The sequence below is a fragment of the Lampetra fluviatilis genome, chromosome 1 (assembly GCF_964198595.1).
Source record: "Lampetra fluviatilis chromosome 1, kcLamFluv1.1, whole genome shotgun sequence".
NCBI classification, from domain to species: domain Eukaryota; kingdom Metazoa; phylum Chordata; class Hyperoartia; order Petromyzontiformes; family Petromyzontidae; genus Lampetra; species Lampetra fluviatilis.
The window spans coordinates 30,355,853-30,374,894 of NC_136275.1; the positions used below are offsets into that span (position 1 = coordinate 30,355,853).

Here is a 19,042-nt window from a genome sequence, read left to right on the forward strand (position 1 = left end):
ACTTTAAGACCGCAGTCCACTCACTGGCATTGACTGTGTATCTTGTGTTCTCCACATGGAATGCATTATTTACTCCGCTGCGGGTCTCCTGCTTCTACATACTATTAACATTCCTTCCCTTTTTTAATGCTACCCCCTACCCCCTCCCTTTGATGCTGCTAATCCTGCATAATGCATGGGCATAATATGACTTTGAAACTCCCCAGCCCACCTCCTACGCATTTCCCATAAATATGCTAAATTCATCTTGAATGCAAATTCTTTTGTCAAGGCGCTCTTCTTCCACCTCCAACCCAGCTTATATATATGCTAAATTCCTCTTGATATGCAAATTATTTTGTCAAGGCGCTCCAAGCCTGGGGTTGTCATTCAGACTCTGTCTTCTCGACAGACCTGTTCTTCACCTGAGGACGGCTGCTTGCGTTGTGGCCGAAACGTCGTGAGAATTATTTTATTATGTTTTATTTTTATTATTTTATTACTTCCCTTCTACGTGACTTTACCGAAAGAACCAAGAAGATGAATCCCTGCAGTCACGAAAGCTTTAAATCGAAATATAATGTTAGTATGATTTAAATAACTAACTAAATACACAGATTCAACTACATGTCCACCAACTTATAAATACATATTTCCATAAGTTATTTTATTTTCATTTGTGTGAGAAAAAGGAAGGACCCCATAGCCTAGAGAGAGATTTATGTCGGCTAATAGGTTGCGCAGTCAAAGGGGTGAGATTAATCTCTGATTTCTCTTCAAAGCGAATAAATCTTTCGCTTTTTACTAAAGATTTCCGTGGAGAGGAGCAACGTAATGAGTGTAAACTATTTCTGTTGCCCTTCAGTGGAAGGGCTCTTCATTTTAATTAAAACAGAATCTGTAATTGCAAGTGTCCTGTTGACAATTTCACATTCCTCAATTGACCGTATCTTCGTTAATGAACTACTGTATTGGACAATCTACATGAAGTGTCAGCACTAGATAAACATCATGGGACCTCCTTTGCCAGTACCAAAATATTATAGGTTTCCACTATGTAAACATGTTTGATTTTATCCCCAGTGTGAATTATGAAGATCTTTTTATCAGCATTTCAATCCATTCATTATTTTATATATTGGAAAAAATAACAACCATACTCTTTGGTTCTGTCGGCAAAGTCACGTAGGTATAAAATAAAATATATCACGACATTTCGATCGCAACACAAGCGGTCGTCATCAGGCGGAAAAAATATAATCCAGCAGTGGACCTGCTGAAATAACGAGAGAGCAGCGACAACAAGGCTAGATATGTGGCAATGGGCAAGCAAGCAGGGTCTGAGCTGGAAAATAATTCCACCCCCGGATGCAAGCACCTCAGTTGTGTTCACGGGGGATTCGGGAGAGAGGGATTATGGAGGGAGATTAGCATGAATGAACTTCCATTGTCGCATAAGAGTATCATGCCCGCATATGCGCACAACAGCAGTGTCCATGAGAGATTAGCCCCATGCGAATGCCATCCAATGACGTGAACATGCGAGTGCAATCCATAGAGAGAGACACAGAGAGTCGGAATACCAACCATGTTTGGAGCCCCAGCGATGCTCTGTTCTCACACCGGGGTTAGAGTGTATGCCACTGATGGTGGAAGATCCTGCACAAGAGCAAGTGTTAGATTTTAAAACGATACCTGTAATCTGGCAACTTTTCCTCCAGGTATCCCGAGCTTCTATTACCCAGAAAACCTTAGTTTTACACGTATTACATCAACACTTCAGCTCAGTGTTGTTGTAACACGTGACAACTTTGCTTATCAAATTGTCTTCTGAAACGAGAGTGTTTAATCCAGTATAACTGTCTTGGTGAAAATATTATTCACATCAATTCGATTATGAGCAAAGAGAACAGAGTTCTTGAGATCCCATAGAGTAGAGGAATAGGGATCGGGTAACTATCCGGATAGTGGGGGCACCTCAATTCATACTTACCTGACAGGGGAGGCACCATGATCATTTAGGTGGTACTCCCAGGGCGAGGCTTATCCATTGCACTGCGTGTGGGTTGACCCCTGCGATTTCCCCAAATGCGGGAAACTCGACTGTATAATTTGTGGTACTGGGGGACTGCGTTCGCGCTATCCCCCATTTTTAAAGAAAAAAGAGGGTGCTTTGTTCAAGCAACTGAAACAGCCGGACCGAGTTCCTGTGATGGATATTATTTCAGGATTGTTGAAAGATAACTGGTAAGCATTTTCATAATTAAAAGCAATCTGCAAGTTCTCTCCCTGCCAGCCAGCAAAACTTTGAATCGTATATATAGTGCCCTGTCTTTCTCAGCCATGTTCTTCCTTTCTCTGTTCTGTATATCCCAATTTCTCTCAATTTCTTGCTTTCTCTCTGTGTCTCTATTTCTCTGTTCCATCTTCCACCTATATCTCTATTACACTCCGCCCTCCATTGGATCTCACCCACTTCCCTATCTCTCTCCCTGTTTATCTCTCACCCATGTTCTCCACATTCCCACCTCTCCCATTCCCATCTCATTCTCCCTTGCCTCTCTGTAGTCCCCCTTCCTGATGTTTGTAACTTTTCATTGCCTCTCTTATTCCCATTTGGCTCTCTTTTTCCTCAGTTTCACAACCTTCTGCTCTCTCCATCGCCTTGCATGACCTCCTGCTTTCTCACACATTGTGCGGGATACACATCCGGGGTACAGGGTGGCTGGGGGAGGGTGATGTGACATCAGCCCGCACAAACACGGCTCAAGCGCCAGCCAGACAGACAGGAATCCAGCCAGGAATCCACTTTGAATACAGTTTTAGATATATAATGTTATTATGATTTAAATAACTAACTAAATACACAGATTCAACTACATGTCCACCAACTTATAAATACATATTTCCATAAGTTATTTTATTTTCATTTGTGTGAGAAAAAGGAAGGACCCCATAGCCTAGAGAGAGTTTTGTGTCGGCTAATAGGTTGCGCAGTCAAAGGGGTGAGAGTAATCTCTGGTTTCTCTTCAAAGCGAATACATCTTTCGCCTTTTACTAAAGATTTCCGTGGAGAGGAGCAACGTAATGAGTGTAAACTATTTTTGTTGCCCTTCAGTGGAAGGGCTCTTCATTTTAATAAAAACAGAATCTGTAATTTGCAAGTGTCCTGTTGACAATTTCACATTCCTCAATTGACCGTATCTTCGTTAATGAACTACTGTATTGGACTATCTACATGAAGTGTCAGCACTATATAAACATCAAGGGACCTCCTTTGCCAGTACCAAAATATTATAGGTTTTCCCCTTTCTATGTAAACATGTTTGATTTCATCCCCAGTGTGAATTATGAAGATCTTTTTATCAGCATTTCAATCCATTCATTATTTTATATATTGGAAAAAATAACAACCATGTTCTTTGGTTCTTTCGGTAAAGTCACGTAGGTATAAAATAAAAGATATCACGACATTTCGATCGCAACAGCATTGGACCTGCTGAAATAACGAGAGGGCAGCGACAACAAGGCTAGATATGTGGCAATGGGCAAGCAAGCAGGTTCTGAGCTGGAAAGGAATTCCACCCCCGGATGCAAGCACCTCAGTTGTGTTCACGGGGGATTCGGGAGAGAGAGATTAGGGAGAGAGGGATTAGGGAGGGAGATTAGCATGAATGAGCTTCCATTGTCGCATAAGAGTATCATGCCCGCATATGCGCACAACAGCAGTGTTCATGAGAGATTAGCCCCATGAGAATGCAATCCAAGGACGTGAACATGCGAGTACAATCCATAGAGAGAGACACAGAGAGTCGGAATAACAACCATGTTTGGAGCCCCAGCGATTCTATGTTCTCACACCGGGGTTAGAGTGTATGCCACTGATGGTGGAAGATCCTGCACAAGAGCAAGTTTTAGATTTTAAAACGAAACCTGTAATCTGGCAACTTTTTTTCCAGGTATCCCGAGCTTCTATTACCCAGAAAACCTTAGTTTTACACGTATTACATCAACACTTCAGCTCAGTGTTGTTGTAACACGTGACAACTTTGCTTATCAAATTGTCTTCTGAAACGAGAGTGTTTAATTCAGTATAACTATCTTGGTGAAAATATTATTCACATCAATTCGATTATGAGCAAAGAGAACAGAGTTCTTGAGATCCCATAGAGTAGAGGAATAGGGATCGGGTAACTATCCGGATAGAGGGGGCACCTCAATTCATACTTACCTGACAGGGGAGGTACCATGATCATTTAGGTCAGGGGTCCTCAAACTACGGCCCGCCGAGGACATTTATCCGGCCCATGGTCACTAATTGGGCTGCGCTTGTGAGCACTAATTGGTCTGTGCTGGTGAGCACTAATTGGGCTGCGCTGGTGGGCACTGATTGGGCTGCGGTGGCGAGCACTGATTTGGCTGCGCTGGTGAGCACTGATTGAGCTGCGGCGGTGGGCACTCATTGGGCTGCGCTGGTGAATGGTTCAATGGGCCAATTTACTGGACTTGCCCCCCAGGCCTAAGGCTGCCAGCCCTCCCCTGGCTGCGCTTGATTGGCTCTCCCTCCCTCAGCTCCTTCACTTGCCCCTCGGCTCCACTCCCAGTGATATTCCTGTGTGCTGGGGATGTACTGCGATCTGTGAACAAAACTGCAGGTGTAATTCACTTTTTAATGGCACCCGCACCAGTGTGAGCCTGGGGTAAAAGCGGAGTTCCCCCAATCAGACTGCATTGATGGGCAGTGCAGTCTGTATGTCTCTGTGTGGGCAAAGTTATTGCTGGTATATTGTTTCTGTAGCGCTGTATATATATTGGTATTTTACTAATAGCAATTTTGACTCCCTAGGAAACAATGATGTCAAGAAAGAGAAAAATTGACTCGGAGTGTAGGATATTCTAAGAACAGTGGACTTATGATTACTTTTTCATGCAGTACAAGGAAAGGCTGTGTGTCTGATATGCCAGAATATAGTGTCTGTGCTCAAAGAATACAATTTACGTCGACACTATGAAACTCAACATAAAGATAAATATGATTGTTTGGTCGGAGAAGTGAGAAAAGATAAAATATTAAAACTGAAAAATACATTAACAACTCAGCAAAATACTTTTGTGAAGCAGAGGCAGCTACATATTTCATCACTGCGAGCAAGTTTTCAAGTTGTCAAGCTAATAGCGTGCACTGGCAGACCATTCGTGGAGGGAGAATTTGTTAAAGAATGCCTTCTTTCTGTTGCCAAAGAGATGTGTCCAGAGAAGGCCGATTTATTTAGTACAGTGAGTCTTTCAGGACCTACAATTACACGGAGGATTGAAGAAATGGGAGACAATTTGCATCAGCATTTGCAAAACTCCACAAAAAAACTTTCCTATTTTTCCTTGGCACTCGACGAAAGCAATGATGTTCGTGATTCTGCACAACTTCTAATTTTTATTCGTGGGACGAATGACTATTTCGAAGTCACAGAAGAGCTTGCTGCACTGCAAAGCATCAAAGGAACAACTACAGGAGAGGATATCTATGAAAAGTTTGCCAAACTGTGAATGGTTTGAAGCTGAACTGGGCTAAACTAGCCAGTGTGACAACTGATGGTGCTCCTAGCATGGTGGGGTCTAAGAAAGGAGTAATTGCTCGCATTAACCAAGAGATGGACAAACATAACCATTCTCATCCAATAGCCATACACTGCCTCATCCACCAACAAGCGCTGTGTAGTAAATCACTGAAGTGGGACTCTGTTATGAAAATTGTGGTATCTTGTGTTAACTTCATTAGAGCTCATGCACTAAACCACAGACAATTTCAGGAATTTCTGTCTGAACTAAATGTTGACTATGAAGATGTTCTGTACCACACAAAAGTCCGTTGGCTGAGTCGAGGGAGAGTTTTGAAACGTTTCTATGACTTACTTCCACAGATTACAGCTTTTCTGCTTTCAAAAAACAAAGAAGTACCAGAGCTCAATGATGCAGAATGGAAATGGCACCTTGCCTTTCTGACAGATGTAACAGAGCTACTCAACAGTTTCAATGTGCAACTTCAAGGAAAGGGGAAGCTCATCTGTGATATGCAATCACATGTCAAAGCATTTTAAGTAAAATTAGGCCTCCTCATCAAACAAGTTAAGGAGGAAAACTTCTGCCATCTCCCCACAACTCAAAATCTGTTAGCGGAAAAACCATTGGTTGCAATTCCCAAACAAAACATGTGTGGATTCACTGGAAAAATTGCAAAAGGAGTTCCAATTTAGATTTAAAGAGCTTCATCTCCATGAACAGGACATACAGCTTTTCCGTAACCCATTTTATATTGACATTGAAAATGTGGATACAATTTACCAAATGGAACTGGCTTAACTGCAGAATTGTGACTCTCTGAAAGACGCATTCAAGTCAAGCAGCCTTCAGAATTTCTATGCATCTCTCCTCTCTGAGACATATCCTCATCTCAGGAACCATGCACTCAAAATGGCAACCATCTTTGGCAGCACTTATGTCTGTGAACAGACTTTTTCCAGATTTAAACATTTGATCTCCAACCAGATCTAGACTAACGGATGCACACTTGCATCACTTGTTACGACTAGCAGTGACAAATATGGAACCGGACATTGACCATCTCATTAGCCAAAAGCAGGCCCATAGTTCCCATTGAAATACTGGCAAGTTTGTTGATTTAACTTTACTTGTTCTTCATTTTAAATATTGTATTTGTTCCAGTTTTGTTTCTTCATTTCAAAATAAGATATATGCAGTGTGCATAGGAATTTGTTCATAGTTTTTTTAACTATAGTCTGGCCCTCCAACGGTCTGAGGGACAGTGAACTGGCCCCCTGTTTAAAAAGTTTGAGGACCCCTGATTTAGGTGGTCCTCCCAGGGCGAGGCTTATCCATTGCACTGCGGGTGGGTTGACCCCTGCGATTTCCCCAAATGCGGGAAACTCGACTGTATAATTTGTGGTACTGGGGGACTGCGTTCGCGCTATCCCCCATTTTTAAAGAAAAAAGAGGGTGCTTTGTTCAAGCAACTGAAACAGCCGGACCGAGTTCCTGTGATGGATATTATTTCAGGATTGTTGAAAGATAACTGGTAAGCATTTTCATAATTAAAGCAATCTTCACGTTCTCTCCCTGCCAGCCAGCAAAACTTTGAATCGTATATATAGTGCCCGGTCTTTCTCAGCCATGTTCTTCTTTTCTCTGTTCTGTATATCCCAATTTCTCTCAATTTCTTGCTTTCTCTCTGTGTCTCTATTTCTCTGTTCCATCTTCTACCTATATCTCTATTACACTCCGACCTCCATTGGATCTCACCCACTTCCCTATCTCTCTCCCTGTTTATCTCTCACCCATGTTCTCCACATTCCCACCTCTCCTATTCCCATCTCATTCTCCCTTGCCTCTCTGTAATCCCCCTTCTTGATGTTTGTAACTTTTCATTGCCTCTCTTATTCCCATTTGGCTCTCTTTTTCCTCAGTTTCACAACCTTCCGCTCTCTCCATCGCCTTGCATGACCTCCTGCTTTCTCACACATTGTGCGGGATACACATCCGGGGTACAGGGTGGCTGGGGGAGGGTGATGTGACATCAGCCCGCACAAACACGGCTCAAGCGCCAGCCAGACAGACAGGAATCCAGCCAGGAATCCACTTTGAATACAGTTTTAGATATATAATGTTATTATGATTTAAATAACTAACTAACTAAATACACAGATTCAACTACATGTCCATCAACTTATAAATACACATTTTCATAAGTTATTTTATTTTCATTTGTGTGAGAAAAAGGAAGGACCCCATAGCCTAGAGAGAGGTTTCTGTCGGCTAATAGGTTGCGCAGTCAAAGGGGTGAGAGTAATCTCTGGTTTCTCATTTTCTCAGGTTTTTTCGGTAAAGTCACGTAGGTAAAAACATTAAAATTAATGAAAGTAAAATAAAACAAAACAAAATAAAATTCACGACGTTTCGGAGGCAACACAAGTCTCCGTCATCAGGTGGGACCGTCACAGCCGAATTAGCTGCATCAAGTGAAGCAATGATTCAAGATGTAATCCCTTATAAGCAAGTTGAAGGGAGGTGGAGAGGGGGGGGGAGAGCTTATCAGGCTGTGGTAGCCAATGAATGGAAACGTATCGGGAGGAGGAGCGGTGATCAAAGACTGCACGCAGTGCTCAACACAATGAATGGAGACGTGTCGGAACGGAGGGCGAGCGGCGATCAAACACTGCACGCAGTGCTCAACACAATGAATGGAGACGCGCCGGGACGGAGGGCGAGCGGTGATCAAAGACATCACGTAGTGCTCAACACAATGAATGGAAACGTGGCGAGCGGTGATCAAAGAACAATGAAGAGATTACTGTTAAACACTGTGGATGTTAACACTCGGTGAAGTAAATTAAAATAGTGCCTGTCAGATAAGATGGTCCAAAAAGTGTAATTAAGTCTTTTTTGCGTGGTTAATAACATCTTTCCAGTGATTACTGAGTTTGTACCCATCATCACGGTTGAAATTATGTCTGTGTTTGTATATTTGTATGGCTTCGTGTACAAACCTTTGATGGTAGCCCGGAGGTTTGCAGAGAACCTTGGTCTCGGAAAAGACAATTTCATGAGAGCCCGCCGAGTTGTAGCAATGATCGGCAACGGCCGAAGAATCAGTTCTGCCGTGTTTCAGATCTGACTTGTGCTCGCGGACACGATCAGCAACATGACGTTTTGTTTCTCCAATGTAGCAATCACCACAAATGCAACTCAATTTGTAGACTCCAGGATACTGTAAGTCAGGAACGACATCCTTCACAGATGGAATCAGATCACGGATTTTATGCACTGTACTGAATCGGACTTGGATCTTATGTTTGTTTAGAATTTTGGAGATCGTTTTGGTCACGCCTGCTATGTATGGTAACGTGATAGTTTTGGTCAGAGTTTCATGTGGTTGTTTCTGTGTGGTGGGAGAGACAGCTTGGCGGATAGTGCGGTCAGAGTATCCGTTCATCCTGAGGGCCCGATGTACATGTCTTAATTCATCAGTCAGGTGGTGTTGGTCAGAAATGCCATGGGCTCTGTGGTATAGCGTTTTGATGAGAGAATTCTTTTGAGATGGGTGGTGGTGGGAATCCGGTTTCAAGTAGGAATTTGTGTGGGTGGCTTTCCTGTAGACAGAATGTCCCAAGGATCCGTCAAGCCTCCTCTTAAACAGAATATCCAAGAATGGTAGTTTACCGTCTTTCTCCACTTCCATGGTGAATCTGATAGATGGGTGTCTAGAATTGATGTGGTCCAAGAAGTGGTTCAATGCTGGGAGGCCATGTGGCCAGATGACGAAAGTGTCATCCACATATCTCTTCCACAGGGAAGGACGCAGGGTGGATGTCTGGATGGCGTCTGATTCAAACTTTTCCATGAACATGTTGGCTATAACTGGTGACAAGGGGGAGCCCATAGGGGTACCCTCATTCTGTTTGTAGAAGGTGCCATTCCAGGTAAAATAGGTGTTGGTGAGGCAATGCCTAACCAGCGCAGGTACATCAGAATTCAATCCATGTTGGACTAAGTCCTCAATTATTGTTAGGGTGTCCGGTACTGGGACTTTGGTAAACAAAGATACTACATCAAAGCTGACGAGGATGTCATCAGGAGATAGTACCATGTCCTTAACCATAGAGACTAATTGGGTTGAGTTGAGTACTGCCGAAGAGGTCTTGCCTGTGAAGGGGAGCAGAGTATCTGATAGAAAACGGGCTAGTTTGTACGTCGGAGAGTTTATCGTCGACACGATGGGTCGTAGCGGGGTGCCTTCTTTATGGATTTTGGGAAGACCATAGAGTCTGGGAGGTCTTGCCGCCGATGGTTTTAGAGAGGGACGTTTGCTTGGTTCGATTAGGGAAGTCGAACTCGTGATGATACTGTTGGTTTTTGTCGTTAGGCTTTTAGTGGGATCGTTTTTAATTTTGGAGTAACTCCCATCATTAAGCAGGTCCAGGATTTTGTTGTTGTATGAATCTTTATCCATGATGACCGTGGCATTGCCCTTGTCTGCCGAGAGGATGACTATATCATCTCTCTTTTTTAAATTCGCGAGTTCAGAGCGTTCGTTTTTGCTGATGTTACTAGTGGGTTTCTTAGCATTCTTAAGAATAGTAGCTATTTCAGCTCTTGCTACATCCGCATGGATGTGTCCTATGCCTCTGAGGGCTACATCAATCTGAGAAATCATATCCTCTACTGGTATATATTTAGGGGTGACGGCGAAATTTAGTCCTTTGGCCAGTACCGTTTTTAGATTGTCAGAAATTGGAATGTTACTCTGATTAATCACGGTCTTGTTAACATCCAGCTTTGCGATGTGTGGCTCTGGTTTCTTTTTAGATAGGAGGTTGAATTTAGAAATCAGGTTAGCTTTGCATTTGGCTGACATTGAGTCAGCAGAAGCAGAAGTCATGTTATCAACGTGGTTCCAATCAGAAGGTGACATTTTTTGTGTTAACATTAGATGTGTTTGTAAGAGAGAAATTATCGAGTTCAGATCGGAGTAACCTTATTCTCTCCGAGATTAGTGATAGGCTAGCTTTAAATAAGATCTGTTTGGAGTTCGGTGAGGACACAGCAGCGGATGTGAGTGTGAAAGCGATGGGTATTACCTTGTTATCGCGGCATCTCTTGAGGAAGGCCAGCGTCTCGAGAAGCTGTGACTTCTTGTCTCGTTGTCTGTTAAAAACTCTAACAGATAGGTGGAATTCCTCCCCGTAGAGGGCATTAATTCTAGATTTGAAGCTTTCGTGACTGCAATGATTCATATTCTCAGGTTTTTTCAATAAAGTCACGTAGGTAAAAACATTAAAATTAATGAAAGTAAAATAAAACAAAACAAAATAAAATTCACGACGTTTCGGAGGCAACACAAGTCTCCGTCATCAGGTGGGACCGTCACAGCCGAATTAGCTGCATCAAGTGAAGCAATGATTCAAGATGTAATCCCTTATAAGCAAGTTGAAGGGAGGTGGAGAGGGGGGGGGAGAGCTGTCTCTCCCACCACACAGAAACAACCACATGAAACTCTGACCAAAACTATCACGTTACCATACATAGCAGGCGTGACCAAAAAGATCTCCAAAATTCTAAACAAACATAAGATCCAAGTCCGATTCAGTACAGTGCATAAAATCCGTGATCTGATTCCATCTGTGAAGGATGTCGTTCCTGACTTACAGTATCCTGGAGTCTACAAATTGAGTTGCATTTGTGGTGATTGCTACATTGGAGAAACAAAACGTCATGTTGCTGATCGTGTCCGCGAGCACAAGTCAGATCTGAAACACGGCAGAACTGATTCTTCGGCCGTTGCCGATCATTGCTACAACTCGGCGGGCTCTCATGAAATTGTCTTTTCCGAGACCAAGGTTCTCTGCAAACCTCCGGGCTACCATCAAAGGTTTGTACACGAAGCCATACAAATATACAAACACAGACATAATTTCAACCGTGATGATGGGTACAAACTCAGTAATCACTGGAAAGATGTTATTAACCACGCAAAAAAGACTTAATTACACTTTTTGGACCATCTTATCTGACAGGCACTATTTTAATTTACTTCACCGAGTGTTAACATCCACAGTGTTTAACAGTAATCTCTTCATTGTTCTTTGATCACCGCTCGCCACGTTTCCATTCATTGTGTTGAGCACTACGTGATGTCTTTGATCACCGCTCGCCCTCCGTCCCGGCGCGTCTCCATTCATTGTGTTGAGCACTGCGTGCAGTCTTTGATCGCCGCTCGCCCTCCGTCCCGACACGTCTCCATTCATTGTGTTGAGCACTGCGTGCAGTCTTTGATCACCGCTCCTCCTCCCGATACGTTTCCATTCATTGGCTACCACAGCCTGATAAGCTCTCCCCCCCCCTCTCCACCTCCCTTCAACTTGCTTATAAGGGATTACATCTTGAATCATTGCTTCACTTGATGCAGCTAATTCGGCTGTGACGGTCCCACCTGATGACGGAGACTTGTGTTGCCTCCGAAACGTCGTGAATTTTATTTTGTTTTGTTTTATTTTACTTTCATTAATTTTAATGTTTTTACCTACGTGACTTTACCGAAAAAACCTGAGAATATGAATCATTGCAGTCACGAAAGCTTCAAATCTAGAATCTCTGGTTTCTCTTCAAAGCGAATACATCTTTCGCCTTTTACTAAAGATTTCCGTGGAGAGGAGCAACGTAATGAGTGTAAACTATTTTTGTTGCCCTTCAGTGGAAGGGCTCTTCATTTTAATAAAAACAGAATCTGTAATTTGCAAGTGTCCTGTTGACAATTTCACATTCCTCAATTGACCGTATCTTCGTTAATGAACTACTGTATTGGACTATCTATTTGAAGTGTCAGCACTATATAAACATCATGGGACCTCCTTTGCCAGTACCAAAATACTATAGGTTTTCCCCTTTCTACGTACACATGTTTGATTTTATCCCCAGTGTGAATTATGAAGATCTTTTTATCAGCATTTCGATCCATTCATTATTTGATATATAGGAAAAAAATAACAACCATACTCTTTGGTTTTTTCGGTAAAGTCACGTAGATATAAAATAAAATATATCACGACGTTTCGATCGCAACACAAGCGGTCGTCCTCAGGCGGAAAAAAAATATAATCCAGCAGTGGACCTGCTGAAATAACGAGAGGGCAGCGACAACAAGGCTAGATATGTGGCAATGGGCAAGCAAGCAGGTTCTGAGCTGGAAAAGAATTCCACCCCCGGATGCAAGCACCTCAGTTGTGTTCACGGGGGATTCGGGAGAGAGAGATTAGGGAGAGAGGGATTAGGGAGGGAGATTAGCATGAATGAGCTTCCATTGTCGCATAAGAGTATCATGCCCGCATATGCGCACAACAGCAGTGTTCATGAGAGATTAGCCCCATGAGAATGCAATCCAAGGACGTGAACATGCGAGTACAATCCATAGACAGAGACACAGAGAGTCGGAATAACAACCATGTTTGGAGCCCCAGCGATGCTATGTTCTCACACCGGGGTTAGAGTGTATGCCACTGATGGTGGAAGATCCTGCACAAGAGCAAGTTTTAGATTTTAAAACGAAACCTGTAATCTGGCAACTTTTTCTCCAGGTATCCCGAGCTTCTATTACCCAGAAAACATTCGTTTTACACGTATTACATCAACACTTCAGCTCAGTGTTGTTGTAACACTTGACAACTTTGCTTATCAAATTGTCTTCTGAAACGAGAGTGTTTAATCCAGTATAACTATCTTGGTGAAAATATTATTCACATCAATTCGATTATGAGCAAAGAGAACAGAGCTCTTGAGACCCCATAGAGTAGAGGAATAGGGATCGGGTAACTATCCGGATAGAGGGGGCACCTCAATTCATACTTACCTGACAGGGGAGGTACCATGATCATTTAGGTGGTCCTCCCAGGGCGAGGCTTATCCATTGCACTGCGGGTGGGTTGACCCCTGCGATTTCCCCAAATGCGGGAAACTCGACTGTATAATTTGTGGTACTGGGGGACTGCGTTCGCGCTATCCCCCATTTTTAAAGAAAAAAGAGGGTGCTTTGTTCAAGCAACTGAAACAGCCGGACCGAGTTCCTGTGATGGATATTATTTCAGGATTGTTGAAAGATAACTGGTAAGCATTTTCATAATTAAAGCAATTTGCACGTTCTCTCCCTGCCAGCCAGCAAAACTTTGAATCGTATATATAGTGCCCTGTCTTTCTCAGCCATATTCTTCCTTTCTCTGTTCTGTACATCCCAATTTCTCTCAATTTCTTGCTTTCTCTCTGTGTCTCTATTTCTCTGTTCCATCTTCTACCTATATCTCTATTACACTCCGACCTCCATTGGATCGCACCCACTTCCCTATCTCTCTCCCTGTTTATCTCTCACCCATGTTCTCCACATTCCCACCTCTCCCATTCCCATCTCATTCTCCCTTGCCTCTCTGTAGTCCCCCTTCCTGATGTTTGTAACTTTCATTGTCTCTCTTATTCCCATTTGGCTCTCTTTTTCCTCAGTTTCACAACCTTCTGCTCTCTCCATCGCCTTGCATGACCTCCTGCTTTCTCACACATTGTGCGGGATACACATCCGGGGTACAGGGTGGCTGGGGGAGGGTGATGTGACATCAGCCCGCACAAACACGGCTCAAGCGCCAGCCAGACAGACAGGAATCCAGCCAGGAATCCACTTTGAATACAGTTTTAGATATATAATGTTATTATGATTTAAATAACTAACTAAATACACAGATTCAACTACATGTCCATCAACTTATAAATACACATTTCCATAAGTTATTTTATTTTCATTTGTGTGAGAAAAAGGAAGGACCCCATAGCCTAGAGAGAGGTTTCTGTCGGCTAATAGGTTGCGCAGTCAAAGGGGTGAGAGTAATTTCTGGTTTCTCTTCAAAGCGAATAAATCTTTCGCCTTTTACTAAAGATTTCCGTGGAGAGGCGGGTAACCCTGGCCGTGAGGCCAGTGGGTGCTCTGCCAATAGATATGGAGACCTGCCAAGCTGTGGAGATGATCCGGGATGAGCAAGCCACGTCGACTGCTGCGGAGGTGGAAGCTGCCACAGCTCAACGGCCTGGAGCGCGGAAGGAGAGTGCCTTGGCTCAGTCGTCAGTCTCGACTGAGGGGAGCCAGCTGCTGGGGAGGCTGGACGTGCTTGCTGGCCTTGACAGGAGTGCTACGGACATCGGGGAGCCTGCAGGCCAGCGGGCACAGACTGCTAAGGTGAATGCAGAACCTGCATCGGCGGAACAGCACCAGGAACGTGCAGGCCGTAGGCGCGGTGGGCCGGGAGCAGGCTTCACACCGGATCGTGCCAGACGCCACAACTGTGTCCGAGTTGCCTTCAAGGAGGACGTGCCAGAAGAGGTAACTATGGACTGCTCGAAATTTGTGCGAACTGTGGTTATGGGTATGCTGAAATTTCAGCCCATGGACCTATTTTGCTTGATAGCTTTGCCGGGCGGCAGAGCCTTTGATGTTAGTTTTAAGACAAGCAATTTACTACAACGCTTTCTGACACGTTTTGAGGAAAAAGCAGGCGAGAGGCCCCTGTCTCTGCTCAAGCTGCATTTGCTGTCAGAATTGGACACGAAAATGGTGACGGTCTTTTTGTATAATGAATCGCTTCCGGATCATGATGTGGAGGTGTGGCTGCGACAGCATTGCCATCTGTTGTCAAACTGCAAACGCGTCCAGGACTCACTGGGCATCTGGACTGGTGCTAGACAGTGGCGGGTGAGGCTGAGAGCTGCAGTTGGTGCCCTGCAACACATTCCGAGCGCCCTCAACATTGGTGGGAATAAAGGCGTCGTTGTCTACGAAGGCCAACCCAAGCTCTGCAGAAGGTGCGGTAGACGGAGTCATCTAGCAGTGGCATGTGAAGCACGAGTGTGCTACCGCTGCAAGTCTCTGGATCATACAGTGGATAATTGCCAAGCCCCAGCGCAATGCAACCTCTGTGGAAGCAAGGACCATTTTTACCGGAACTGCCCTGAATCATATGCAAATATGGTCCGGGCACGTAAAAACCAGGCTGCTGATGAGAAAGCCGAACCTTTGTTGGAGCACACTCCACATAATTTGGTTTCTGACGATGTCGATGGAGCGACAGTCGTCCAGAGAGCGCCACTATTGGAGCAGGAGGATGAAAGAGAGGAGCTGGAAGCGCTGCCTGTGGATGGGGGAGAAGCTACGAGTCAGCAGGAAGACAGCTCCAGGGCCAATGTGATGGAGGAGGCAGTCTCTGAGCCAACTGTGGCTGACTGGGCAGTGGAAGCTGAGACGACAGAGGACGATTGAGAACGGCAGAAGAAAGTGGACAAGAGAGTGTCATTCGAGAGGACAGGCTGGCAGAAAGCAAAGAGGAAGAGGAGAGCACCGAGTGCCTCATCATGGTCTGTTCCACGGAAATGCCCCCAATTGTCTGACTCTTCAACAGAAAACTTGGCTTCATCTGAAGAAGAGATAACAGCCAAGCTGAGCCAAGAGATTGGGTCTTACCCTAAATCTGTGCAAGCCGAGAGTTTGTTGGATCTTGTTGATGAAAATTGCTACTCATTGTTGGAGGACTTTTCTGCTGAGCCGGACTAAACACCCTTGGTCATGGCGCTCTCTGTTGCATCGGTCAACGTGCGGGGAATCTGGGGAGCAGCTAAAGGTAAAGCAACTGTTCATTATTTGCGGACTCTAAAGAGAGACATTTATTTTTTGCAGGAATGCCACCTGCCGTATTCCCTCGACCAGGCAAAACTGACTGAATCCTGGGATGGACAATGTTTTTGGTCTGGGAGCAATGCTAACAGATGCTCTGGGGTTGCCATCCTCATAGGAAGCCGAAGTGTGGAGGTACAGGAGGCCCAGGAAGTTGTTCCTGGCCGACTGCATTATGTCGATGCCATATATAGAGGAACTGCAGTCCGTCTAATTAATGTATATGCTCCTACGCAGTGTTCGGAGCGAGTGGAGCTGTGGGGTAATATATCTGCCCTGCTGGTCACACAGAGACATGTTGTCCTGGGTGGAGATTTTAACTGCCCACTCAGCTTATCAGACGTTCTGCCTGCCACTGGGAGTCGGAGGATAGATCCTTCTTCTAGAGGGCTCAGTGCTTTAGTTAAAGATTTTGATTTGACTGATACCTTTAGGTTCTTGCACCCAGCACTTCCTGGCTTCACCTGGGTCAGTAGCTCTGGATCTTTGCATTCGAGAATTGATTTTATTTTTGTTTCTGCTAAGGTTACAGTGGAGCATGTAGAGACTATGCCAGTCTCTTTATCGGATCACAAATTGATTATGGCGAAGATTCAAATCCCAGGGGGAGTAATGTTAGGGAAGGGGATCTGGAAAATGAACACGAGTTTCCTGGAAGATGAGAAGCTGGTGAGGGCCTTCATTCAACATTATGAAAAATGGAGGAGCCTACAGTGTTGCTTCGGCACCATGGCTGAATGGGGGGAGATGGTTAAAAGTCGGACTAGGAGTTTCTATCATGCACACAGCAAAAGGATGAGTGTTAGGAATGAGATGAAGGGCTTGAACGACATGTTTGAGAAGGCATACCGGTTGCTGGAATTAGGTTTTCCTATGGTGGACGAAATAAGGCATTTAAAAGACAAGATTTCATTGTCACTTGAAAATCAGGCAGCGCAGTTCGTTTTTGGGTCACGGGTTAGGGCAGTTTCACCTTTCTTTTTTAGAAAGTGCAGGTGTAGGGGTGTTACGGAGGGGCTGTTATAGAATGGGATCAGATGGGAAATAAACACAGTGGGCGTGGCTATGTCGGTGCACGGGAAAGTGCTCCCAGCGACGTCCGCATCGGGCAGCCTGGGGGGCTGACTCGGAGCTGGGATCCCCCGGGGCCCCACCCCTCAGCGGGGGTTTTGGTATAAAAGGGGATGAGCCGGAGGGCTCAGGGAGAGATGTTGAAGCTAACCAGTGAAGGCTGAAGATCGTCGTAGATAGAGCCCTGGACTCCCCTGAATCGCCGCCCTTATCAGGGCCGAACAGGATCGAGCCAGCGGCATGGTCCCGAGAGCCAGAGCCGGTGCTCTTGTAAGAGCTGGTCTGGGACTCCGGGTACCCTGAGCCCGACTCACCAGTGTCGGGCTAGCTAGCCTCCCCTAGCCTGTTAGTGGAGGACCCAGAGGTAGGCTAGGCGTAGCTAGAGAGTTTATCCCCAGTTAGACGGGTGAGGGGGCCGATACCCCCTCCAGTGTTGTATGTCAGTGTTGTGCTGTACCGACACGGAATAAATACGTGTGCCTCCAAACCCCGGCATCCAGTCTCCTGGAACATTATTACATCTGGTGTTAGAAGTGATCGACCACGAACATGGACACGCGACGGACAGCTCGTGCCAGGGTACCGGGGGCGCAGGACACCGCTGCAGAAGTTGAGCCCGAGATGGCTGAAGGCGACGCCGAGCAGCCGGGGCCAGATCCATCCACACCGCAGCGTCTGGATGGAGGGGAGCCGTCAGCAGATGGACTGCGGCAGGGTCACGCGAGACTGGCGGAGCTGCTTTACGCTGCTGCCACCACGCTTGAACAAATTACGCGGCTGGGGGCTGGTGGACCGCCACGGAGCGACGACAGCCGACGAGCAGCACGGGTTCCCGCCATTTCGACGGAGCCGGATTTTGAATCCCCCGCCATCGCCGCAGCAGCTGCTGAGGGCGTTGCCGGGCTGAGCCTCGCGTCCGACGTCGGGCGTACAGTGGCTGCTATGTTATCAACAGCGGCCAGCGCGTCACCAGTGGTGCGACCAGTGATGCCACTCGTCGTTCGCGCCGAAGCCGAGCTGAGTGACGGGAGCGACGGGGGGCGACCTTCCACTACGGCCGCTGCGTTGCACCAACGTCTACCTCCCCTCAAGGAGTTTGTGGGTGAGGATGGTGACTGGGGCGGCTTTCAGCGGCGCTTCCTCGCACACCAGGAGATGGCGCAGTGGACCGATGCCGAGGCTCTCCGCGCGCTGCCGGCGCTGCTCGACAGCGATGCCCTCGCCACTCTCACCTTGGCGCTGAAAGCCAAGCGTGCCACGCTGCAGATGGCGCTTCAGCTGCTGGCTGCAGTCTACGGACCACTGTCTGACTGCAGGCAGCTATTCTACGATCGTCAGCGGGGTGCCAAGGAGTCGCCCCTGGCGTATCGCACGGCTCTCTTGGCACTGGCAAGAACGGCTTTCCCGCGAATGGATGACGAAGGAGTGGACGCCATGGTGACAGAGAAGATCCTCTTGCTGGCTGACCAATTGGACATCGTCGTCGTGGCGCAGCACGACGCTGAGATGTCCTCCCTCCGGGCCGCACGACACCTCCACGCCAACTTACTCTCGCAGCGACGAAAGGCCTGCAAGGCGGCGACCGGCCGTGCTGTGGCTGCAGCCACCCTCCCGGCCGAGGAAATTTGCGCCGTCGACCGTCAGCTGGAGTGGAGAGCGGGAGTATGGCCGGCTCGGGACGGACCGGGCCGCCTCGACCAGCCAACGTCATCGGCAGCGCTCCCG

The 19,042-nt window shown here is 46.0% G+C and overlaps 5 non-coding genes and 2 pseudogenes across 5 annotated transcripts; all 7 read left to right on the forward strand.

The window, feature by feature from the left end:
- The first annotated feature begins 739 nt into the window (after nucleotides 1-739).
- Nucleotides 740-853, forward strand: LOC144937024 (U5 spliceosomal RNA). The gene has a single exon (XR_013637555.1). It is a non-coding gene; the product is annotated as a U5 spliceosomal RNA (small nuclear RNA).
- Nucleotides 854-1,964: 1,111 nt separating this feature from the next.
- LOC144936884 (U1 spliceosomal RNA) lies at nucleotides 1,965-2,128 on the forward strand. Its single transcript, XR_013637505.1, has one exon. It is a non-coding gene; the product is annotated as a U1 spliceosomal RNA (small nuclear RNA).
- Nucleotides 2,129-2,992: 864 nt separating this feature from the next.
- On the forward strand, nucleotides 2,993-3,106 carry LOC144937014 (U5 spliceosomal RNA). Its single transcript, XR_013637551.1, has one exon. It is a non-coding gene; the product is annotated as a U5 spliceosomal RNA (small nuclear RNA).
- A 3,723-nt stretch (nucleotides 3,107-6,829) lies between these two features.
- On the forward strand, nucleotides 6,830-6,971 carry LOC144936912 (U1 spliceosomal RNA; annotated as a pseudogene).
- A 5,165-nt stretch (nucleotides 6,972-12,136) lies between these two features.
- Nucleotides 12,137-12,250, forward strand: LOC144937018 (U5 spliceosomal RNA). Its single transcript, XR_013637553.1, has one exon. It is a non-coding gene; the product is annotated as a U5 spliceosomal RNA (small nuclear RNA).
- Nucleotides 12,251-13,385: 1,135 nt separating this feature from the next.
- Nucleotides 13,386-13,549, forward strand: LOC144936791 (U1 spliceosomal RNA). Its single transcript, XR_013637480.1, has one exon. It is a non-coding gene; the product is annotated as a U1 spliceosomal RNA (small nuclear RNA).
- Nucleotides 13,550-14,422: 873 nt separating this feature from the next.
- LOC144937041 (U5 spliceosomal RNA) lies at nucleotides 14,423-14,476 on the forward strand (annotated as a pseudogene).
- Nucleotides 14,477-19,042: the final 4,566 nt, after the last annotated feature.